Raw genomic sequence first — 26,812 nt, 5'->3', positions numbered from 1 at the left:
TGAAAGTTGTCAAGAAGCACAAGCTCCTGGCTGCAAACAGTCTAAAGATTTAGAAAACACAAGTCAACATCAAAGCTAAAACCCTTCTTAGGGGCTGGAGAAATGGCTCGGTGGATAAGAATGCTTGCTGTTTTTGAAGAGGATCCAGTTTCCAGTACCCATACTGGACTTACAACCTCCTAACTCCAGGTCCAGGAGATCCAGCGCCCCCTTCTGGCCACCAGAGGCAACTATACACATATGGTACACACATAAATAAGAAGGAGGAGGGGGGGAGGAGGAGGAGGAGGAGGAGGAGGAGGAGGAGGAGGAGGAGGAGGAGGAGGAGGAGGAGGAGGAGGAGGAGGAGGAGGAGGAGGAGGAGGAGGAGGAGGAGGAGGAGGAGGAGGAGGAGGAGGAGGAGGAGGAGGAGAAGAAGATCAAAAAGTCCCTTTCTGATTTCCAAATTGATGATCAACCTCTACCTAAAGTTGGAAATAAAATCTAAGCACTAAATGCTCATTATTTATCCAGGATGAATTCTTCATACCTTAGTTTTGGTGAGTTCTGATATCTAAGGGAAGCCATTAACTTCACATGTGTTTCTACCACCTCTTGCCTCCTAGGTAATAGTCAGCACACTGGAGCAATTAGCGATGGATGGAAGAATCAGACTGCTGCTCTCATGGAGCTCTCGTGCTGGTAATAAATACCAATAATACTATCATAGTGGTTACAATGGGTCTGTTTTCCATATTGCTGTGCGTGGCTACGTTTTCTGCCAAATTTTTAGAGAATTTTTATGGTGTGACCTTCTGAGTTGAAAATAATTCTTTCAACAACATGCATACTGCTTACTGCTTAGCATATCATTATTTTAAAATTTATTCATGTACTCAAATGAAAATCAAGTGTACCCTGGGTTAAATGCAGACATTTTAAATTAATCATCCAAAAAATTTAAATGTGCAGGGCATGGTGGCATGTGCCTATAATCCCAGCACATAGAAGATAGAGTCAAGTGGAATAGGAATTCAAGGCCAGCCTTGACTACATAGCACATTTGAGGCTAGCCTGGACTAAATGGAGCCCTATTACAAACAAAAAATTTTAAATGCATTTAACAGACAGACAACATCATAACTTTTTGTGAATTTGCTGTTGTTTCTGAGCTCCAGAGTCTTGCTGAATTGTGGTTGCTGTTGCCAGAACGGTCTTGGCTTTCGTTTTCTGACAAATGTAATCTCTTGAATAACTTGTTTTTGTCCTGAGAAATAGCAGTCCCATATGTAGAACTCTTATAAATGCCCCAAATATTTTTCACTTCATAATTTTGCTACATGTCTGCAAGGTAATTGGAATGGATTAGACATTCCCTAGCAACATCCTTTGGATGTCAATAGCTCTGGAATTTAACATTCAAATAATTGAAGTGCACTGCCTGGAAAAGGCAAGGCATTGGGAAAAAAAAGCAGAGGATAACATTTATGAAAAGAATTACAAAGAAGGTAATGTCGTCAATGAGTTCAATCTAATGAGATATTGGTGACCTGTAAGCCAACATCTAGATTTAGTCCAATCCTCCTGGGTGACTCACTGTGAGTTCTGGCAGGTTCACTAAATCACCCTCTCTCTGAGCCTTAATCCTGCTCTCCAAATTTAGCTCTCCCTCTCAAACAATTTGGTGATACTTAAATTCAGTACACTGGGTCTCTGTGAGTAATCCTACTTAGTCTTAAATAGAACCCAGGTGCACTGATGCATTTAAGTGATGCATTTTTGGTTGATACCAACACCAATCAGGAATTGTGTACCAGGTGTTTACTCTTCAATATTAGAGGGCACTAAAATGATTTCCTTCCATGTATAAAATAATTTTAACAGGAAATTTAAAATCACATCATCCCTGCCTATCTCTCTTCCGAACGATCAGATTTAGAATGTTGGTTAAATTCAACATTACAATATTTGCAATTTCACAGGACAATAATTTAATCTTCTAGATCAAACAAGGGCAAGAGGCTGAGTGAGTGGGGGGGGTGTTTGCAAATTCTTTCAACATCACATCTCTCATTTTGCAATTCATTTCTTCAGCCATAGGAAAAATTGAGTGCACAGTATTTTCCAATTTGAAATTGGGCAATAAGAATAAAAGAAACTGAACCTGTTCTTCTTTCTCATATTTCCTTGTGTTTAGGTTTTTAATTGACACACAAAGATACAAAAGTTATAAATATTAAAAAGCAACTATATGATGGTCAATATGTGTTATACCTTGTATAATGTTTAAATCAATGTAGTTATCATCTCAAACATTTATCAATTCTTTGTGGTAATATCTTTCCAAAATCCTTTCTTCTAGCTGTTTGAAATGTTCAATACACAGTGCCAAGAGCTTCCTAATCCCCTCTGACTGTAGCCTAGATCTCATTCCTGAGCCCCCTCTCCTCTTCCTCTCCTCTCCTCCCTCCCAGTGTCTGGTACCCACCATTCTACTCTCAACTGCTGTGAAGCCTGCTTTCTCAGATTCAACACAAGTGAAATCATGCAGCATGCCTTTCTGTGTCCAGCTTGTTTGACTTAACACGGTGACCTATGCTGCCACAAACGATTTCATTCTTCTGCACAGCTGAATAAGTATTTCATTTTGTACCATGTTTTCTTTACACAGTCACCAGCTGATGGGCACTTAGGTATATCCATTTCTAGGCTGTTGTTAATAGTGTGTTGATGCATATGGACATGCAGCTGTCTCTTTGACATAGTGACTTAATTTCTTTTGGCTGTGTGCCTAGCAGCAGGATGGCTGGGTTATTTGAAAGTTTCATTTTTAATTTTTTGAAAACTACATTTCTCCTTTTTTAATTTTTTGAGACAAGGTTTTTCTGTGTAAGTCTTAGCTGTCCTAGAACTTGCTTTATAGACCAGACTGGCCTCAAACTCATAGAGATCTGCCTGCCTCTGCCTCCCAAGTGCTGGGATTAAAGACATGCGCCACCACCTCCTGGCTATTAGGAATCTTTTTAATGTCAATAAATTTTAGATCCTCTACTCAACAAATGGATTATATTCTATTATTTAAAAGGGTGGGGGATTTTGCCCAATAGAAAGGGACAATACTCTTTCATCACACATAACACTGAGAAATCATTACTCCTTAGAAATCATGTGGATTTTGTGTGTGTGTGTGTGTGTGTGTGTGTGTGTGTGTGTATGTGCTTATACATTTTAAATTCAAAGGAAGAGGGGGGGGAAAACCACCCAAACTGACACTAGGTATGTCTTCTGCTTATTTGTTTTGGCTTTTGGTGAGGTTTGTTTGGGATTTTTTTTCCTCTAAGAAAGAGCACACAGTTTCCTTAACATTGGGACCCTATCAGGTCATAGAGCCTCTCAGGTGCAGCTGCTGCTGGAAAGACTCCAGCATCCTGTGCCAACAAGATAAGAAGCACGCCAGCAATCCTGAGGATGTCCGAGGACAAGCATGTCACATGTTCATTTGATTGGATGTCCGAGGACAAGCATGTCACATGTTCATTTGATTGGCATTGGAAGGGTAAGCTTCCTGACCTACAGACTTGTGGGAGTCTCTTGGCAACACCGAGGTAATACTTGCCTCTTTTAACTGGTGTTCTTTGAATCATCTTTTAAAACTCACTTCCAAGAAAATCAACCCCGTTCCCTACTCATTTGTAATGTTATATGTGAAAATGCATATAATTTACACACAACGGGGAGAGAGGAGAGAGAGAGAGAGAGAGAGAGAGAGAGAGAGAGAGAGAGAGAGAGAGAAGCTTATAATATGTTCTTTTTCTGAGAATTTTCAGTTTTCCTCAAGACTGGACAGAAATCAAATCTCAAATAAATTGCCTTTTCATTCCATCTCCTAAGAAAGCAGGCCTCTGGTCTCTTTATCTTAGAACTCATGGCAAAGGAATGCTAAGTTTATAAGAATATTAATGTGAAACGAAAACCCACCTTTTAAATTATACATTTTTCATAGTTCATTTTATTTTTAGGATTTGTTTTTATAATATGAAATGTGATAAAATAATAGCATTGACTTAGTTTAGGCCGATTCCTGTTTAGTCATGAGGAAAATCCTGAAAGCTTGCAGAGAAAATAATTGATTTCAGTTTTTCTTAAGCCATAAAAATCACATTGAGTTGAAGTGGGTTGTATTAAGAGCATGAAATGAATTGGAGGCCTGGTCTAGATATGGAACAGTTGAATGCAGATTTTTCACAGTTCACAGTTGCATTTAGCTTCACATTATGTGTTCTAGTGAGAGCTGATCGCTGAGATCAGTAGACTCAAGCCTAGCTGCATATTAGAATTTTTTCACGAGCTTTTCAGACTAATACCAATGACCCTTCCCAAACCAGAACAAATCAGATCTCTAGAGTGGGACTTGACCATCAACATTTGCAAATATCTCATATGATCTTAATACATAGCCAGGGTTGAGAATCTTTGCAGAGTCCTACCTCACAAATGTAATTGATAGACACTGCTGGGACAATTCAGTTGGTAATGCACTTGCTATGCAAGCAAGAGGACCTGGTTGGGATCCCTAGAACCCATGTATAACTAAGCCCTGGTTTCCACAGTGCAAGTCTATAATCCAGTGCCAGGGACACAGAACCCTGAGGCTCATTGACCAACTAACCTACCCACTTGATGAGTTCTATGTTCAGTGAGACACTGTCTCAAAAGATGGTAAGGTAGAGAGTGATTGAGGAAGACCCCCAACATTGACCTCTAGCTTCCTCATGCACTCACATTTATGTCTACTCATACAGGCAATGTACACACACACACACACACACACACACACACACACACACACACACACACACACAGAGAGAGAGAGAGAGAGAGAGAGAGAGAGATTACATGGCCTGCTCTGGAAATTACCATTGCATATCTACAACCAGCAGGTAGCAGTAGAGGAGAAATGAAGTAGCTTTTTTTATTGTTTTATTAATAAAATAAGTGCTGGGTGGTGGTGGCGCACACCTTTAATCCCAACACTCGGGAGGCAGAGCCAAGAGGATCTCTGTGAGTTCGAGGCCAGCCTGGTCTACAGAGTGAGATCCAGGACAGGCACCAAAACTACACAGAGAAACCCTGTCTCGAAAAAAAAACAAATAAATAAATAAATAAATAAATAAATAAATAAATAAATAAATAAGTGGTCAGGAGTCAGATATTAGGGTGAACCCTGATAGATCCACAGAGCGACCGAGAAAAAGACCAGCAACCTCTCCTCTCCACACTTCACCACCCGAAAGGCCTGCGCATCCCTTGGCCCCTCCTCCTTCCTCTTGTGTGTCATCTATCTCTCTTGGTCCACTTCGGCCAGCTGCATGTGGACCCCGTCCTCCCAACCAAGGCCCAACTCCATTGTCAGTCTTGGAACAACAACAACAACAACAACAACAACAACAACACACACACACACACACACACACACACACACACACACACACACACACACACGTGTGCACGCATACACTAACCAGGCCGGATGCCAGGTGCAGAAACCCAACTGATTCACAAACAGCACCCAAAAGAATCTTTAAGAATTTAAGAACTTGTTGAAGTTATTCTCAATGCTGCAGCGTTTGGCTCTTTCCTGAAATTTATACGTAGGTCTGATATTTGGAAAGTTCAATGACTGCAACCAAGGGAAAGGATTTGAAAGCCTGGAAAAGGCACAGAAGGGGGAAAAATCCAAGAGTAAAAGATCATTTTTTTTCTCGAAGACTGCTTTTATCTCTAAAGAATTCAAAGCTATTAGGAAAACATGAACTCATTTTCTGTCTTTCTGTCTGTCTGTCTGTCTATTCATTTATCTGTCATCTGTCTGTCTAACCTTCATTTATTTCATGCACACATGGTGTTGATATATGCATTTACTGTGCAATAAATTGATCAGGCTAATTAATACATTCACCATCATGCACAGCTGTCTTTTCTGTGATGAGAACATTTAAAATCTACTGTTGGCAATTTCCAAGTCTGCTGTGCCTTATTATTAACTATAGCCACCATGTCACATAGCAGATCTCCAAATACGTTTGTCTTGTCTATTTAAACCTTTGTGTCCTTTAGCACACTATGATTTGCCTATACCTAGTCTGTCTTAACTCTCTGTGCTTTCATCATCATGGTGTTAAAAGCATCATAGGATTGAAAGTTAGAAGTATCTTGGGTCTGGAGAGAGATGGCTCAGTGGTTAAGAACACTTGCATCTCTTCCAGAGGATCTTTGCTCTGCTCCTAGCATCTACATCTGGTGGTTAACTGCCTAAAAACCCCAAATCCAGGAAAGTTCATGCCCTCTTCTGGCCTGCATAGGTACTGCACACACATGTGGTATATACTTACACAGACATACAAACTGAAAATTTTAAAAACAGTGCAAGCTTAATGCATAAAATATCTGATCTTGAAGTTGATCCTCATCAGCTTCAGGGGAGTTTAAAGGGAAAGATGATGGAAATCCAAATCTTGTTCAAGATTTGCAGAAGCACTGTGCCACTGTCTTGAAGTTTGTTTTGGAAACCATTCTCTCATCTTCGTAAATCAATACACTCTGTACTATATTCTAAATGACTATCCTTACACCCATAGACAAGAGTAGTTCTCATTGCTTATCAAAGAAGCTTCACTTGCAGCAGACGCTGTTACCAAGATCTACAACTGATCAAATGCAGAGAATAAGTGATTGTGGGGATGCTCAGCCCCGACTGGGCTCTACACTACCCAACCTCTGCAGCTAAGGCTCAGGGAGCATCACTGAAGAGGGGAAGGAAAGATTGGAAGAGCCAGAGGACCAGGATTCCTCTGATAGATAGTGTCTTCTAGACATGACAGGGATGCAGTGTCAGGAAATTTCAACAATATGGTTGCCTAAACACGACCCGAATAATGACAACACTGGTTGACATTCCAATGTGAATGGAAAAAAAATGTCACAACACCCCATCTCTAGATGAAGAGCTATAAGAAATCAAAGGCTACCATGAAAGGGAATCAGTTCTTTTCCAGAGATAGGCTATCCAATACCAAGTGGTCAGCTTTAAACATATGTACATATAAGAAACACTAAATGGTCACAGTAGGGTTTTGTGTGTATTTATGTATCAATAATAATTATAGAAGTCGTGGATTTGAGAGGGAATGGGGAATGGGAGGAGTTGGAGGGGGAGACAGAAGGGTAAAAATAATGTAAATATGAAATAATGTGTGAGATTCTCAAAAAGTTTAAGGTTTGCTTTGAGGTATATCAGAATTCCAAGGTCAAAGCTTTAGCAATTTTTTGGAAGGTCTACAATGTGCAGAGTAAGCTGAAGACTGAGGTTTCACTGTCAAGTAGAACCAGGGGCACCCGCCCCAACTGTGGCCATCTGTCTAATACTGGCATGTAGACTGGTTTCTATGAACATTGGAGTATTAGCTCCCAAGGAGTTGATGGTTTACTTCAAGTTACTTAAATGTGACTCAAATGGGACATTATCTTTCCAGCAGCTGAAGGAGATTTCCTGTATTTTGGAGTTTGGCCTCTGGAGAACAGCTGAATTTAAAAATGTTTATGTACCGTGTCCTCTTTCTCCAAAAGGCTTTATAAGAATTTTGGTTGGAATTAAATTTACAATATGGTGACTAGACATTTTATTTTTACCATGATACAGTATAATCCCCTTAGAGTATTGTGTTTCATCTACGTAAATATCAACACTTTTCAGATGTCTGTCCCTAATCCAACAAATTGCAAAAGACTGTTGATGATATTTGGCCTCCCAAGAGCTCACAGATTTGTTTACCAACTACATTCAGTGTTATTTTTGAGGTTTGCCATCAAAATGGTGAGCCTCAGCAGTCAGCTGCTGGGGCCTTTCATAACACAGTCATATACTATTAAACCTTGACTGTTTGTGTTAACTCCACAACTGTCCCGACGGTATTGAAGGGCAAGCCCAGTCACTTCTAAGAGATGTTCAAAGATTGTGGAATGAGGAGGCTAGGGGGTGGCTCCGTGTGGTGACGTGCTTGCTGTGCAGGTGAGCGTAGACCCTCCACACCCACGTGAGAAGCAGGCACAGCACTATGCACCTGTAATCCCAGCACTGGGAAGACAGAGACAGGAGGATACCTGGGACTGCTAGTCAGCTCTTCCAGCAGGCAATCTAGTCAAATCAGTGAGCCCTGGCCTCAGTGAGACTTCTGTGTCAAAACGGTGGAGAAGCAATTGAGGGAGACACCCAACACCAACCTCCTCTCCCTCTCTCTCTCTCTCTCTCTCTCTCTCTCTCTCTCTCTCTCTCTCTCTCTCTCTCTCTCTCACACACACACACACACACACACACACACACACACACACACACACAGAAATTTTGCAATACAAGAAGTGTTGGGGCGGGAAGGTGTGTTGGGACTGTGTGACCTACTGTTCTCAGCCATGGAATGAACCTTAAAGACTGCAGGACCAGGGGAACATTTTCCTAGGACTTCTAACTCCCAAGTCTGTTGAGTAGATCAGAAGGAAACACCAAGGGGCTCACAGGATGTCAGTCTGAGTGGCTGCCAGTGAAGAGGACTGAAGGACAGGAAAGCATCCTTCTCTTCCTGTCCCCAGACAGGTTCCTGATAAAGGAAGGACACTGGGTGACAAGTCTGAGCAAAGGCCATGAAAACACAAGCTTTGGCATTTGGGGAGTTATAAGTATATGCAGGGGTGTGTGTGTCTGTGTGTGTGTGTGCGTGTGTGTGTGTGCATGCGGGCGTGTGCGTGTGTGCGTGTGTGCATGTGTGTGCGTGCATGTGTATGCATGTGCGTGTGCGTGCGCGTGTGCGTGTGTGTGCGTATGTGCGTGCGTGTGGGTGAAAGATCTTCTACCTCAACCTGGCTCTAGTAGTTTCCATGTAGTTCGGACCTGGCTTAGGAAAGACGACAAGCTGGTTCACCAAGGGGACTTTCAGGTCTAGGTTTGACAGATTGACTGAGTTAATAACTCACAGCTGATGACTGCCATAGACAGCGGGACAGCTTTGCAAGCAATCCTCGTATGATGTAGTGGCTTGGGGGCATCTGGCACTTGGAAATCTCCAGAGTTAGATATCAGTTCCAGCTACATGACTTGATTTGTGATAAGCAATGTCGAGGTAATAGAGACAATAAAACAATTAGGATTGCTAGTCACGTGGCCCTGGCAGGGGACTCTGCATGTGTGTGGAGCGCTAGTGTAACAGCTCTTGGGGGTAAGGGTGGGCTGTCCCTCTACCCTGAGGACTTTACTGAGCCCCGGGAATGGGTCTCAGGGGCCAAAAGCTTATTGGGTAAAAGTCAAATCTTGGATAAAGATGGAATGGCCATCCAAAGTTAATACTCAAATTATCTCAGACCAATAGATTTTATGCCTTAAAAACAGAGTTAGTCCAGCCCAGAAGAACTGAGAATTTGATCAGAGGTTAGGGATGTATTGATGATTCTTTGAATGGAGACTTCAAATGCTAGTGGCTGTTGAGCAACTGTGCTAGAATTAGGTAAGTGATCCAGAATTGAACTCTTCAAGCTTCAAGATCAAGCTTAGTTTCTTCTCTAGGAGCAGATGCCAACATAGTAAGTGGCAGATGAGCTTGCTGGGTGCTGAGAGTAGCCAGGACGGAAGTGCAACGTTTCAGTGTGGGTGAGAAAATGAAGGAAATCCTGCTTAAGTAAGCACAGGGCCTAAATTCACTTAAGACTCCATTGTCTATGTGGGGTTTTCTGAAAGCGTGAACTCTAAGTACTACAAGTAAAAGCCAGTGCCAACAGATGAGTGTCGCGTCCTCAGGAAGGGCGTGTAAACCAAGTTCTCAAACTGCAGCAGGCCCAGTCCAATGGTCACACTCCTAGACCTGCTGGAGAAGGCCAAGGCTGCCACGCCAGAGGTCCTCCAGATGAGGCTCACCTTGTGTCTCGTGTGACTATCTTTGACATGATATTCTGTGAAGAACGTGGCCAGGGAGGGGAAGAACGGCACACTATCTGAACCTGCTCTGTATGAGGTACACAGTGTGCAGGAAGCTTCTCACTTCCATTCACTGTCACCCCAAGAAATGAAGACTATTAATCCACTTTACAGAAGGAACCAAGGCTTGGGAGGTTCCATGCCGTGCCACTGGAAGGCAAGTACCCCACAAAGGCTGGTGGATGCCCAGGTTTTGACTCCACCAGGCTGTCATTTCTCCTGGGGAGTCACTGCAATCAGTGGCTCATTTTCACTTTGTGCCTGGCTAGTGCCTCCCCTCCCCCACCTCCTCCTCCCTCCGCTCCCCCACCTCCTCTCCCTCCCCTCCCCATCTCCTCCCTCCCCTCCCCCACCTCCTCCTCCCTCCCCTCCCCATCTCCTCCTCCCTCCCCTCCCCATCTCCTCCCTCCCCTCCCCCATCTTCTCCTCCCTCCGCTCCCCCACCTCCTCTCCCTCCCCTCCCCATCTCCTCCCTCCCCTCCCCCACCTCCTCCTCCCTCCCCTCCCCATCTCCTCCTCCCTCCCCTCCCCATCTCCTCCTCCCTCCCCTCCCCATCTCCTCCCTCCCCTCCCCATCTCCTCCTCCCTCCCCTCCCCATCTCCTCCTCCCTCCCCTCCCCATCTCCTCCTCCCTCCCCTCCCCATCTCCTCCTCCCTCCCCTCCCCATCTCCTCCCTCCCCTCCCCCATCTCCTCCCTCCCCTCCCCCATCTTCTCCTCCCTCCCCTCCCCATCTCCTCCTCCCTCCCCTCCCCATCTCCTCCCTCCCCTCCCCATCTTCTCCTCCCTCCCCTCCCCATATCCTCCCTCCCCTCCCCATCTCCTCCTCCCTCCCCTCCCCATATCCTCCCTCCCCTCCCCATCTCCTCCCTCCCCCTCCCCATCTCCTTCCTCCCTCCCCTCCCCATCTCCTCCTCCCTCCCCTCCCCATCTCCTCCTCCCTCCCCTCCCCATCTCCTCCTCCCTCCCCTCCCCATCTCCTCCTCCCTCCCCTCCCCATCTCCTCCCTCCCCTCCCCATCTTCTCCTCCCTCCCCTCCCCATCTCCTTCCTCCCCTCCCCATCTCCTCCTCCCTCCCCTCCCCATCTCCTCCTCCCTCCCCTCCCCATCTCCTCCTCCCTCCCCTCCCCATCTCCTCCTCCCTCCCCCTCCCCATCTCCTCCTCCCTCCCCTCCCCATCTCCTCCTCCCTCCCCTCCCCATCTCCTCCTCCCTCCCCTCCCCATCTCCTCCTCCCTCCCCTCCCCCATCTCCTCCCTCCCCTCCCCATCTCCTCCCTCCCCTCCCCATCTCCTCCTCCCTCCCCTCCCCATCTCCTCCTCCCTCCCCTCCCCATCTCCTCCTCCCTCCCCTCCCCCATCTCCTCCCTCCCCCCCCCAATCTGTCAGAAGTACAGAAGTTCTGAGGTCATTTCTCTCTTTAGTTACAATGTCTCCCAGAGAGAAAGAATAAGCCACAGGTTTGGATAGAGATTTTGAGTAGGAAGTGGCAATATTTTGACAGCAGAATTGGAAAGAATAGAATTCAAGATAAACCCATTCCTGAACATCTTATAAACTCAAGAGTCTTCATCCCACCAGGAGATATATGGGCTAAAACCACAGATGAGTTCAGGAAAGCCGCCTTCAATGACACATCTGAACAGACAAGGGAAGCAAGGCCACCGGCCACATCTGAGGGACATCGCTGACCTCTTGGAAGTGATACAGCCTTGAAATTACATCCTTGATGCTAACCCCCAGGGTCACTCTCATACTGGGTGATTGCAGGCTAGCCTAACTGGAAAAGCTTTTGTCTTTCTTTAGGTCCCTGGATGTAAAATGCTCAGCTATTTTAGGACTTCATTTACTGCATTTCCATCCACTGCTGTCCTAGTCTTTTCCTGCGTGGCCCCCTGCTAATGTACAACAGGCACCATGGATCCTGTGTGCTCTGCCCCTTCCCAGGCACTGTGTGCACCCCTTAAGCATCCGTGATGATGGGGTCCTGTGCTAGCTAGCTGCTGGCCGCATGTTCAGTCATCCTCAAAGTGAGGTCACTGATACAAGTATTTATATCTCTCAGAATAATGTATCATTTACTCAACTAATTGGCATCATGAAAAGTCAAACTGAATATCAAGATAACAGAGTCATCCATATTTTATTGTTACCTTTTTCTATCTTTATTCATTGCAAAATTGGACGAATACCTTTAGGCCACTGCCAGAGCCCTATGATGTCGGTCCATTCCCTCAGCATACAACCCAGGTTCCTTGCCAAACTCAGCCAAGTCCTTTGACAGCCCCTGTGTCCTAAGTACCCTACACTCTAACTCAAAGGCTCAAGCCTCACCCTCAGCAGGATCTCTGCACACACTGTTTATTCCTTCCGACCACTGTTCCCTTCCTCTCCCTTTGCTGGCTGGACCTTGCTCATCTGCCAGCTCTTAGAAAAAACGAAATGTGAAACAGAGTGTGGGGTCAATACACAAGCAGTATTTATTAAAACCTAGTCTTGAGTAAACCGAGAAACTCCCTAATTTATCAACATAAACTTTATTAGGAACACAGTTTGCTTGTAATTTATTTTCAGTAAATGTTCAAGATGTATTACTGATCACTTAAATATTTTCATTCCAGCCAGGCAGTGGTGGCACATGCCTTTAATCTCTTGGGAGGCAGAGACAGGTGGATCTCTGTGAGTTCCCAGACAGGCTCCAAAGCTACACAGAAAAACCCTGTCTCAAAATAAATAAAGTAAAAAAAATTAGTTCTGGATATGAAATAAGCTGTCATTGACAGTTGCACACACAGTAGCAATGTGCTGTGTTAGCCACCCGGTTGGGCTCTAGAGCTGAAAGTCTGTCCAATATAGATTATGGAAATATTAAAAGTCCATTTTGTTCCTGGCCCCATAGAATTTGCACTGCAGGTGCCCTGGGGAAGGGAAGAAAATGTGCTTTGAGTGCGGAGAGACATTCACTGTCCCGCACAGTCCTGAGGCACCCTAACAAGCCCTTCACTGATTTGATTGGAGGTGTGTCTTCCGTTCTAAAAGTCACTGTACTCCTCTTGACCTGATGCTAAGCTCCTGGAGGCTGCAGTTCCTCTCGTTCTCCAGGGCCCTGCCTGCTGCACGGTCCGCTCCTGCTGCACACTCTCCTTTTTGTCTTGGTATTTGTGCACCCACATTGCTTCACTTCCAGTTGCTTAGAGCTAGGCAACACGCCCACATTTCTTTCCGGATGATTCAAGCGCTACAAAATGGCTACATTTTACCTTTTTCAGGGGAAAAGAAGCTGCGAATCCTATAATTTTTTTTTGCACTAGAATCATCTAAAGCCCTTCCATTTTAAAAACAAAAAGAAAAATGCCTGGAGCCTGCAAATTTCTAATCTTGCTTCTGCAAACACTGACTTGAGTTGCTGCCCCAACACTCCCTCCCTCCCTCCTCCCCTCCTCCTCCTCCTCCTCCTCCTCCTCCTCCTCCTTTCTCATCTACATACAGTCCTTGGTAGCTCTGAGATCAGAACTCTCTCTATTTATCAAACTGGTTTGGGGGAAACTCATGAGGAATTTGAAAGCCCTTTTTGAATGGCCTGATGCTGCAAGGGATTGTGGGATATGTTCCGGAAGTCTTGGAGCCAGGTAAAGGTAGTGCTTGGTTTTAAGGCTGTATTTCATCATGTGACTGCCATTTGCTCTCTTTCCTACCACCTCCCCTCCTTTCCCTCTTCTTTTTCTCCTTCTTTCTAGTTCTTCGCTCCTTCCCTCCCCTCCTCTCACTTTGGTTCATTCATGTATATTCTCTTTCCTCCTGGTGTGCAATCCATCAGGTAGCTATTTTTAAGACGAAGCAGCCACATTGCAAATGCTGACAGAGCTTCAGAAAAGCCAAGGGACCACTGTCTCCAGCCCTAGCACAGGTTGGGAATATATCATCCACCTTCTGCTTAAAGATGAGTGTGGTTGGCACGATGTAAAACAGTGGAAAAATTCAGTGCCACACCATGGCTCAGATCCTGGCAAGGCAACATTCTTCCTCATCCCACGCCACCCCCATGGCAGGAACAGGCACACAGACTGCAGCCCTCCCAGCTTCAAAGTCCCCAGCACAAGGGGGAAGCTGCCACAAGACTGGAGGCGGCCGGAGCGGAAAGCTCCCGGAGTTGATTACCAATATCAGTAAGCCGGACAGCTCATGCCCTAGGAAGGAAACCAGGCCTTTGAAGCTACATTTGGGGAATTCGAGGGCAGGAAGACTGTTCTGGATTTGTGAGCACAGTGAAGCTATTTACGAGCAAAACCTTTCATTCTTTTATCAGAGAAGCAAACCAGCTGCCCTATTAGTCTTGACACCAAGATGTCAAGTGTGTGATGGCAATGGGTTAACAACATCCTCTCTCCCCAAGCCAGGGTATGATGAAGTCCCCACGGACCCTTTAAAAACAAACAGGAAGACGCTTGGGCATCCGTAGGCATTTAGCTGTTGGAATGGAAAAAGAGCAGCTGCAGAAATGAGTGAGCCTTCCACAGTGGGTTTGGACTGTGGCAGCATGTACCCTCAATTCCTTGCTGTGGACAATGCAGTCCTGGAAGAATCCTGGGGGAGGAGAGGAACTTAAAAAAAAACAAAAACTACTCTCTTTTCTAAAAGCAAGCAGCTCTGGGTGCTCCCACTGGGTACTAGACCTGTATTTTGCCTGCTAAGGCGGGAATGCATCATTGCCATCTGGAAAAGCGGCCATCCTAAGACTGTGAGGGACCTGAACACCCGGGAGAGAAAGGACACCAAAGATGGCTCCTGTGAACAGGAGTGAGCAGTTCTTCCTTAGGGCAACACAACATCTACAGCTTTTCACTCCCATTTCTTCCCTCACACCTTTAAATATCCTTCTTAAGGCTGGCCGCTGATTTAGTCTGTTTCCAGGGATGGGACAGGTCCTTCAGAAATCACCAAAGCAGTTCAATAGATCTGCCAAAGTCAGATCATGTATGACAGTGTTAAGCTGAAGTTCTGAACCATAAGCTAGTGTATGCCTAGTGTCATGATATATAGGATTTACCATTTATTTGTGTCAATGAACTGTTTATAAAAATGAATAATCTGAATGTATGCATTTTCTTGGCTTGGCCTTTAATGCGTAGAGATCTGCCTGCCTCTGCTTCCTGAGAGCTGGGATTAAAGGCGTGCGCCACCAAGTCTGGCTCGCACATATGGGTTTGTTCTACTCCTGGGTGCTCATGATATGATGGAAATGCTGAAGAACTCTCACTCAGGCCTTCATACATTTCCCAATGGGCTGTTGCATCATAATGAACTATTGGCCTCATTTTGTGGTTGGTGTGACCATAGTGAGTTAACACCAGCATGAGTAAGAGGGTTCTTCAGTTACTTTACCTCCAAGACTCCAAACCTACACAGGAGAAAGGTCTGTTCTTCATGGCCCTAGAACAGTTAGATAGTAAATACTGAACTATAAATTAAAATGTTCTGGGACTGGAGAGATGCTCAGTGGTAAAAGGACTCGCTGCTCTCCCCAACCATCCAAGTCTGCTACCAGCAATGGGAACCAGCAACTGACTGTGCCTGTAACTTCAGCTCCAGAGGAGCCTGGGTTCAGGTCCCAGCACCCACGTACAAGCCAGGCACAGCGGCACACGTCTGTCACCCCAGCACTGGGGACAGGGACACACAGTGCTGGTACTCACTGGTCAGCCAGGCTAGCTGAGTGCTGAGCTGCAAGTTCAGTGAGACTCGCCTCAAACAGTAAGATGGGGGGTGATAGAAGAGAGCAGTGGACGGTGTCCTCTGGCCTCTGCACAGGAACATGCACATACATGTTCACACATACAGGAACACATCTTATACATGCACATGCACATACATGCTCACACACATGCAAGTGATTTTAATAACTTGATGAATTGAAAGAAAGAGAAGGAAAATAAAATCTGTACTCAGGAAATAACTGTGTGTTGAGAATATCCTTGGCAAAGAAAAATTGGGAAAATACACCATCCAAATATCAATCACTAATAAAGAACATGATGGAAACATAATTTGTAATTTTAATGTTATGAAACCCTTTACAATTTTCTACATTGAAAGAAGGGACTACAAAAAGGGACTCACAGGACCTGTGGGTGTGACCTTAAGGTAGGAAAGCCAAGTTCTGTGGAAGCCATGTTCTGAAGCAGCAAAAACGTCTGTCAGCTTGCCAATAGTGAACAGAATACAAGTGTGACCGATGGGAAAACTTCCCACTGCCAAAATAGCCTTTGAAACTTTGATAAGACCAATTTAGTGGGGGGTACAAGTCAGAGACTTATTAAAGTTAAAAGGGATTTAAAAAAATGGAAAGAAAGGAAATGTGGTATATGGGCCAATGAGTGTCCCTAACTTACTAAAATAGTTACCTCCCATCTCCAGCGCCCTGTGTATCTTTCCCTGTTCCAGCATCAACAACAGCTTCTTGTAAACTGAGTTGCTTTTGGAACTAATCTTAGGGTGGTAATGACAGTGTTCCTTACTGTCCGCTCCCCCCCACACCACACCCCCTCCCATCCTATAGATTGGGGGTGCCTGGAGGTTCTGTGCTGTCTTCTTTCCTCAGCTTTCTAGTCACACATTGTTCCCTCCACCATGACCCTCCCACTGCTCAGGCTCACTGGCCCCCTCCCCCACCACGGCCCTCCCACTGCTCAGGCTCACTGCCCACCTCCTCCACCAGGGCCCTCCCACTGCTCAGGGAAGAAGGTAGAATTTGCACAGGCAGATTATTGGGTCTTGCAAGCCTCAGCCTTCACCCTTGTCCTTCCTTGGGATCAAACAGTTGTGGAATGTTGCTCAGCTGTGCCAGACAGACCCTGGGATGAAGCAGTGAACAGGGGCAAACTGTCCTTGTCCTCATGGAGGTGGGGTCCTGGATGCTTCCTGATTCTGGCTGATCTTGCTAACTCTCTGAGCTGGTTTTTGAGACCCCTCCTTCCTCCCAACCCTATTGGGCTTTCTGCTTCAGGTCTCCATGGTCTGGTGCTTTGTGACCTCAATAGCTTCCTAATTAATTTGTCAGCTTCTCACCATTTCACAAGTCTACTTGAAACCAATTTTATCACACTGTCTCTGCTCAACATACTTCAATGACACCTCACTATTCCCCATTAAATGGTTCAAAGAAAGGGCTGGCCCAAGGGCTGTTGAAACCCTGGGGAGGAAGCTCCAACTGTGTCCTTCAAACTTGGTCTTCAAATATCCATTTATCAGAATTATTCAAGAAACACTCATTCTGTTTTCAAAACTGGAATATCCATTTAGATCACACATGGGAAGCCATCCTGTGTATTCACTATAACATGTCTTTTTATACATGTGCTCCATACTTCATAAAATGGTATTTTTTTCACTATATAACAACATGTCATGTAACCTCTTTTAATTTTCATATTGTGGATATCCTTTCTGTCTCATTAAGTAGTCTTCTAACATATCATTTTACACACAACAGTTACTTTTGAGTGTGATATTTTCCAAATTTATATATGCACAAGTTAAAAATCAAGTGTTACCAAAAGACATAGAACAAAATAAAGTATCATCGTGTGACGCCTGTCCCCACATCACCCCTGGTTCCCAGAAGCAGCCATCTGAGAACATTTTAAATACTGTTTCTTCTAACTTATGTTTCCAAACAATTTGTGTGTGCTGGTCTTAAGATTAATTTATACTTTGTTAACTGCACAGTGTGATAAACTTAATCATCCAACAAATAAAATGCCATTCCCCCGTCATGTGCTGGACATTGTTCCAGGAATCAGGGATCGATAGACAAGGTCATTGCATTCATCAAACTTCAACTCCAAGAGAAGGCATTTGGAAAGTAAGACACTACATAAAGGAAGTTAACGTGCTGTGTAGTACGCAAAAAAAATTCATCAGTGAGAGAAAGTAGGAAAACTGACTTTCAGTAGAGTAGTGAAGAAATCTTCCTCTAAGGCGACATCTGAGTTGAGTCCTGCATGCTGAGAAATGCCTGCACTGTGAACCCCGGGGGTGGAAGGGAATCTGTGCATGGGGGAAGGTCTGGCCCTAGGTAACAGGGACCTTACAAGAACAGCTTAGCAAATGAATGCTGTGTTTTGCTTCTTAGAGTAGGCCCAGGACAGACTCACCAGAGCCCAGGCTCCTTCTACCTTCTTACTCCTTCAGCTCCATGTCTGGAAAGCTCTGGATGCCTTAGCATGAAGTTCCAAACAGTAAGAAGAGTGGCAAGGAGCAGGGCATACTTTTTCTGTATGGGTGCCAACTCTGAAATTCCCATCTCTTCTGCTCACGTCTTTTTGGCCAGACCTTAGTCACATTGACGCACCAAGCTGTAGGAGAAAATTGAAATGTGGTTTCTATTCTGGGCAGCCATGCACTAAGCTAAAGTTCTCTTCCTGAGAAATGAGAATGGGTATCAGAGGCCAATTCATTTTCTATCAAAATAACATCATTTTATGTAGAGAAAAAATTAACAAAAAATCCTTGATGAAGTAAAAAATCTTGTTTAAATAAGAGAAACAATTTGGGCTTGTTGACAATTACAGTATTTGGGAGGTAGCAGCAAGAGGTCACAATTCAAAGTTAGTGAGTTCAAGGCTGGCCTGTGTTACTTGAGACCATGCCAGCACACACACACACACACACACACACACACACACGCACGCACGCACGCACGCACACGCACAGTTACACAGAAAGTGGGGGGAGCCAATGACAGAGCAAGTATGCCAGTATCACCATAGGGAGAGTAAAGGAGAGTGGCAGATATGAGCAAGACACTGTTTTTGTACATGTACACATATTCCTGTGCCCGAGTGAAAGCACATCTGTGCCAGAGTGCATGTAAAGGTCAGAGAGAAACCTTAGGTATCAGTTCTCTCCTTCCACTTGGTTCAAGACAGGTAGGGCCTCATCCCCATTGGAAACACCAAGCTAGCCAGCCCATGAACCTCTGGGGATTCTCCTGTCTCCATCACAGTAGACGTGCTGGGATTGCAGATGTGTGCTGTAGCTTTCAGCTTCACGTGAGCACCGGAGATCTGAACTCCCATCCTCACCTTTACATGGCAAGTGCTTTACCCTGGAGCCATCTCCCCAGCACGAGAAACTTTACTTTTATTTCAACTGGAAGCCATGAAAGAACTTTCAGCAGGGAACTAATTGGACCTTCCTTCCATATCTATCTCTTTCTCTGTTCCTCATTAGCATTAGTAACCAATTCTTCTTATTAAATAATTAAACCCATCACTGTTTATATCATCATGAGTATGTAAATATTGTCCATTATAAGACCAAGTATTGTGGGAAGTGCTTCAAGTGGATATCTGCTGGTTTTCACTTATATAACTATACACATGAACACACAGCTACAATTCATTCCAGATTTCCCACGATGCCATCTATCAAATCAAATACTCTAAAGAGTTTGCTTTTTTTTTCTTTTGTCTTTCAAGATTTGGTTGTAGTTCTTACCTACTGATTATGACTATTAATCATCTGGTCCTTGTGAACCTGTTTACTTATTACAACTTTACTATCATGTTAATGAATCTTAGGATAGAATAGAAAAATTAATATAACCTCTCCAACAATGTAATTAAAATCCCATTAGTACATTGCTGAAGAATCTTTGACAGTAACTCTGACCTTGTAATAATATATTGAAAATATGCCTCTGCCTTTGACCTTTGACAGTAACTCTGACCTTGTAATAATATATTGAAAATGTGCCTCCCATTTGACATTTTTGAGAAGCAACAGGAAAGATGAAAATTACTTTCAATATATCTTTGTCAAGTTTCATTTTGAAGACTGTGACTCCACACCCGAAGGGGACCACACGGGCGGTGGCTTCGATCTCACAAGAGCCCATTCTTCCCCAGTATTTATTCTTGGCTTTGACACCCTCTCCCCAAGCACTCTCCTCTGCAGGGTGTTAGGGTCTTCTGTTTACTTTAAAGGCTGGCATCTGTCTCCAAGCTCCCATCTTAAATATTTCCAGGATGTATGTCTACCTTTTCCTAAGAGGAAGGTTTTGCTCACAGCCACCTCCTGTCTTGTTCAGAGATAATTGCCGCTCTTTGCTTTCTTCCCCCTTATGAGTATCCTAACTGTACTTGTGTTTACAATCCATCTCAGATGTTCCCTTGTCCCCGCAGCTGTCCCATAGGAATCTGTCATTTGTCAGCAGTGTGTCTTCAGCACTATGTAAACGTTTCCTAGATAGACACACTAAGCCACTCGATGAGCATGCCAATTAACTATTCTTATGCTATATACTAATTTTTTCAAGCTTCTGCCATTAAATACCAAACAGTTGAAAAGGCTGGTATCACTGCTCACTGCATTCCCAGCCTAGGAGCAGATACGTAGCTGAAAGACATTTAATGTTTCCCAACTGTTTACGAGGCACAGCAAGGATAATGTAGCCAAATTCATCTGTTTCCTCTCATCTACAGATTTCAAATGCTGACCAAGGAACTGTACTGAACTCCTGGTGACTCCTGACTCTTCTTACCTGTTCTTCATCAAAAACTTGTTAGAAATTTTATTACATATGAATAAATTGCAAAGACGCCATCTGGAACGAGTATAGAGTTCCTATGTAAACAGTTTCAGAGTCTCTTTTAGAACAAGAAGATGTTTCTTGGCTGATTTGTTTAAACAGAGATTTAGTATCTCTGTTTGAGAAACTCTGTCTTAGCCAGGAATGACTTACGGCTAACAGGGAACTAAATCTGCTATCTGTTTAATCGTGCAACTGTTGAATTATGTAGCTTCCAGATACTGTCTTTGATAGCATGCTGAAGTTGTAAAGTATAAAAACTGGATATTTATTTTTTATATATTCACATCAACATCATAGGCCATTTTTAAAGCGACTTTTCTTATTTTGGGTCTGCTGGTCTTACCATTGGAATTTTCCAAACCCTCTGACCTCAAGTCTTCCATTCTAAGTAGTAACGGTGAAGTTCACTGTGCATTGTGTCCACAGCCTGAGGCAGCAGCCATTTTACCTGTACTGCACACTCCATGGCCCCTGGAATACGGCTGTGCACCGAACTATCCTATGGGGCTGGAGAGATGGCTCGGCAGCTAAGAGCACTTGCTGCTCCTGCAGAGGACCCAAGTTTAGTTTCCAGCACCCACACGGCAGCTTACAACTGTCTGTAATTATAGTTCCAGGGGGTCTAATGGCCTCTTCTGACCTCTGCAGAAAGTAAGGTGGTGTCATGTGTATGGGTGTGTGTGTGTGTGTGTGTGTGTGTGTGTGTGTGTGTGTAGATCGATATACATATATATGCAGGCAAACACTCATACATGTAAAAATGTCTTTAAAATAAATAAAATTCATCCTATTATTAATCTAACTTATTGTTATTGGACCAAAATTGTAGACTTTTCATTGTTAAACATCATTTTTCTAATACATCAAGATTAACGTCTAAGACTAACTATTTTAAATAACATATAGCATATCCACTTAATAACATATAGCATATCCACTTAATCACTGCTCTCTTCCAAGATAGAGTTAGTGAAAAAAATGTGCAATTTCAGTCATCAGAAGAGTACAGATAATAATGACACCTGGATACTACTTCACACCTGCCTGGATGCCTATAATCATAGATAGCAAGTACTGCTGAGATGTGAACAAAATGGGGACCCTCACACATTGTTGGTAGAAATGCAAAATGCTACTGCAGTTTGGAAAAGCTTTCGATTGTTCCTCAAAGTTTAAACACAACTACCACATTTCCTGTGATTCTACTTGCGCATGCTCATCCAAGAGTAATGAACATATATCTCCATGCAAAAACTTACACTCAAAAATATTCATAACACCATGTTTCATGATAGCCAAAGAATGGAAACAACACAGGAGTGATTGGATGAACAACATGTTATTTTCAAACAATGGAATTTTATTTGCCCATGTAAAGAATGAAGTTTGGGATGGTCTACAACATCTTGAAAATGTTATGCTCAAGAAAGCAGAAAACAAAGACCCCATAGGAGACAGTTCTGATAAAGGTCCACAGTGAGTACCTAGGGCAAAGGGAAGGCTGGAGAGAGAACTAAGACAGCCCACTGAAGAATGAAAACTCACTGTGGTACTGACTGCTAAGTATTAAGAACCATTGAATTGTATACTTTAAATGGGTGACTCATATGGTATATGAAATATATTTGATAAAGCTGTTAAAAAACAAAACATAGGCCAAGCAGTGGTGGTGCATGCCTTTAATCCCAGCACTTGGGAGGCAGAAGCAGGCAGATCTCTGTGAGATCGAGGCCAGGCTGGTCAACAGACCTAGTTCCAGGACAGCCAAGGCAATGTCAAAAAACAAAAACAAACAAACAAAAAGCCATAAAGATAGGACATGGCACTCCTTCCATGGATGAAAGATATCATCATCACCATCGTCATCTGGCTGACAGCACAGCAGGGACCTTTGACCTTTGATCCCTTACAGACGGACACTGGCTTTTAGCTCATTTACACATTTATCTGCTTGTCCCATGTGATGTGCAATCAGAGCTCCCAGCCTCAACAGGAAGTCTGCAACAGTTCTTTCATAAGAACTTTTAAGCAGTTTAATATTATCCAACAGTGAATTAGAATCCTGCTTTGATGCCACTCCGTGACCATAAGCTTTTGCTTCCCACTTTGAAATATCAGAAGGTCTTAGACTGATAAAACAACTTGACTTTACTAAAAGTTCTTCCTTGAAAAATGTCAGTCACATTTGGGAGAAAGCACATAGCATTCTCAGGTGCCTTAAATCGTTATGTAAACTACTATGGGTCCATCAGAACCTAAAACCACAAAATTCACTCCAAAACGTAAGAGTAGTATTTACATAATAATAATTGGTTTAAATTGAGCAAACCGTCTAAAGGTTGACTTGGTCACCCACGGACTACCTGCATATTATTGTTTCCAAATTATTTTCATACATATTTCCTTCTACCAAGTGGCTCATCATCAACCTCAGTGAGCCCCGTGTCAGTTCCTGCAGGACAGGAAATCCTACCGACTTCTCTTTTCCTCCCACAATGTGCTAGTCACTGAGCAGTAAATACCCTCAAACTTGCGTCCTGGCTTTTAAGAAAGGCTGAATTTGCAATCCTCCTGCCTCAGCCTCTAGAGTAGCTGAGATTTTAAGCCTCTGCCGCCTGACTAAGCTGATTTATCTCTTTTAAAATGTTCATTCTCTAAACTGTTCCTATGCCACATTCAATTTGAAGAACACATACTTGAATGTACTGAAATGATTCACTGTATATTTAGTTTCAGTATATTTTTATTTCCAGTGGTTATTCTGGAACAAATCTATTTCACAAAAGGATACATATAAAAGAATTTTGAAAACCCATTCTTAAAATGTAGATGGATTTTTGTCACTGTTTATTCAAGGTCCATTCAAGCATTTATAATTTATGAGAACTATCTCTGGGCCAGACACTGAAAGGTACTGTATCATAAGATGAATAAAACATAAACCCTGGCCATAAGGTATTTGCAATGCATTATGGGACTGATCTTAAAGGAACCTGGGTTTTGGTGCTTCAGGAAAATGTGCTACCAGTTAACACTCATCATTTTGGAAGTTCAGTGAAATTCTCTCTCTTAACTTCAGATGATAGCACTGATGTTCTCATATATACTAAGAACAGAGCTATTGAAAAGAATCCCTCGCAAATCCATTTTTAGTCCTCAAGGAACAAAACAGCATAATTAGATGCTGTGGATCAGGGACTGGCTGAGGCGAGAGAGGCGTCTTAGTGCACAGCTCCAAGAGGGGACACTCGTGCTCAGAGACCTGGGGTGCACAGTCAGCTCTAAGAAGGGTTGGCTCTTTGAACTCTGGGCCCAGAGCATTTCTCTACCCTACTGGCCCAGCTGTGGAGGTTTAAGAGAGAGAGAGGGAAAAAAATCAATTCTCTGCCATCCTGGCTTGCATATATTTTGAACACTCCATGACAAATGTTTTATGAATTATTTCTGGTTTATAAAAAATTTAGCTGTGAAATCCTGAGGGAAGCTTGTTACTATACAAAGAGACAACTACTTTTAGGAGGAAAGGGTTGATACTAAAGGAAGTGAAGAGATGAAACACAATGACATCACTTAAATGACTGCCAGGTAAACATGTCCAATTCTTCAGACCAGGTAAACACGTTCAATTATTCAGACCAAGTAAACATGTCCAATTCTTCAGACCAAGTAAACATGTCCAACTCTTCATACCAGGTAAATACGTCCAATTCTTCAGACCAGGTAAACATGTCCAGTTATTCATACCATGTAAACATATCCAATTATTCAGATCAGAAATAACTTTTACTGCTAAACCTTCCCATTGTTCAGTAATAACTGGTGATTTTGCTGCCATTCAAATTATTTTTATTAGCATCTTCCTAAAATCAATATCAAATGAACTAAATGAATACCAATCAGCTAAATTGCAAACTGACCAATTCTTTTGAGATAGATCACTTGGGGATCAATACCAGAAGTTATTCTCTTCTTAGTTTTTGTGAGTTATTGGTGGCTACTCCGAGTGAAGTATGGAAGTTCAGGATGTGCTTGGTACCCAGGGATGTAGCTCAACAGCAGAAGGGAGCTCAATTTGAAACAGATGTCCGAAAGGGCAGTTTCCTATATAGGCACATGACTGAGCAAGGGTAACTTAGACTTACAAGGCATTGACCATAAGGGAAAAGGATTCTGTATTGTATCAAAGTCTTCAGAACTAGAAATCATCCTTTCATCAGCCATGGGATGTCCAAGGCCAGCAAACATTGTAAAGGAACTGTCTGAGGAGTCCCAAGTACATAAAGAAAAATATTTCCCTCCAGGTCAGCTCAACGGGCTTCTTTCTCTTAGCCCTTTTCAGAATGGGAAGAGCTGCCAGTCATCTCCCGAGTGGTGATGACTCTTTCCTTTTCACTTCACCAAACTCTTGGAGAGTAGAGAAGACGTTGAGAGATGAAGGCTTATCCTGTAACCTCAGCTACGTACGGAAGAAGCAGCGGTAGACGGCTCTCAGGCTTGAGTCTGCGCTGTCAAGTGAATTCAGGGTCAGCCTGGGCAACTCACAATCCCCTTTCTCAGAATAAAAATAAAAAAAGGTTGGGACTGTAACTCAATAGCAGATCACTTGCTTAGTACACACAAAACCTTAGGTTGAATCCTCATCAACAGAGCCTAGGAGCATTTGGTGGGGGCTGTGATCTATACATAAAATGATATGATAGGGCTCCTGAGTGAATTTATGCTTTGTAGCAATAGCAGCAAAAGATGTCATTGCAGAGGACAACAGGCTGGGACTGCTCAGGAAAGGGCACACACGATTTTATAAGTAAAATATTCAAAATAGCGAAAAAATACCAATAAAAATGATGAGCTAGAGCCAAAAGGCCTTGGGTTCAATCTGTATCTTTGAAAAAAAAGGAAGAGGAAGGGAGAAAAACAATTCTAGGAAAAGACAATAAAATTACTCTAATGACTTAACCATGTCCCATGTTAAAAATGCCTGTAGAAGATGTGACATTTTTCTAATTATAACCCTTAACTAATAACTTTAAGAAGTTTAAAATATCAAAATAATTGGAAATATTTTAAACTCAGTCAACTGAGAATATAGTTAAATCTTTTCTACTCTGTCTAGCCTGGACCTCCACAGCAAAGTAAAACTCCAACTTCTACAAATGAGGTTCCTGATGAGTATCTTCCTCTTGCTTAAATCCATTATTAAATATTTACATAAAAACATACACTGAAAAATGTCATTAATAAATTCCCCAGTTAAGTTTCACATCTGTACATATATGATACTAACATTTTCTTAGACATCATAAAAACATTTTTAATATGCATAAGCATACAATTTCACTTTGAATCAACTACTCAATTGATATTATAGAGATAAACACCTAAAAATGAGTTACATAACCTCATTTTACAAAACATTTACACTGCAATATAAATTTACAGTTATCTTGTCTCTTGACAGTTCAGCTAACGCCGCTCCTGCAAACTGCCCCACATCCCTCACACGTGGTTATGCAGCTCTTTGAATTATCTTCCGAAAGTCAAACGCAGAATTACTTTAGCTACTACTCTTTACAACCATGTAAGTATCACAATTGAAATCCTAAAAGCCCAAAAAACTGAGTAGTTTAGATACAGCCTACCCTGAGTGATACAATCTGTCAAAACACACAGCAGATAGACAATGTGATGGAGCCGTATCTCTTAGAGACATTTAACCAACAATGAAGAACTTCCTAAAACAGAAAGCATCGGACACACTCAGGCTCAGAGCTGAGCAGGAAGTGGCAGCCAGTCTCTCCAGGGGACAGGAAGAAGAAGTTTCTTAACTCTTTAAATGAGGCTAGCATTAGCCTACTACCAAACCATACAATGATTTTTTATAGGAAAATGATAGACTAATATTTCTAATGAATATAGATGTGAAAAACCTCAGCAAAGTTGACAAATTGAATTCAGCATTGTATAAGGAATTACACTGAGTGCAAACATCATTTAACCCAGTTATATGAAGCTGACCTCAAAACCAATCAATGAAACCTAACCTATTAAGCTGAAGTTTAGAAAACCAGAGGTCTATCAATAGATTCAGAATAGCACTTGATAAAAATCCAATGCCCACTCATGATAAAAACCTTTAGTGAACTAGGAAGGTAACTTTCTCAACCTGACTTAAAAAAACAAAAAAATCCTACAAAACCTTCCCACGAACACCGCATTTAATGGTG

The sequence above is a fragment of the Peromyscus californicus genome, unplaced genomic scaffold, assembly GCF_007827085.1.
Source record: "Peromyscus californicus insignis strain IS unplaced genomic scaffold, ASM782708v3 Scaffold_4__1_contigs__length_199733344, whole genome shotgun sequence".
Lineage (NCBI taxonomy): Eukaryota > Metazoa > Chordata > Mammalia > Rodentia > Cricetidae > Peromyscus > Peromyscus californicus.
The sequence above is the reverse complement of the archived record's forward strand: the minus strand, read 5'-3'. Positions refer to the sequence as shown.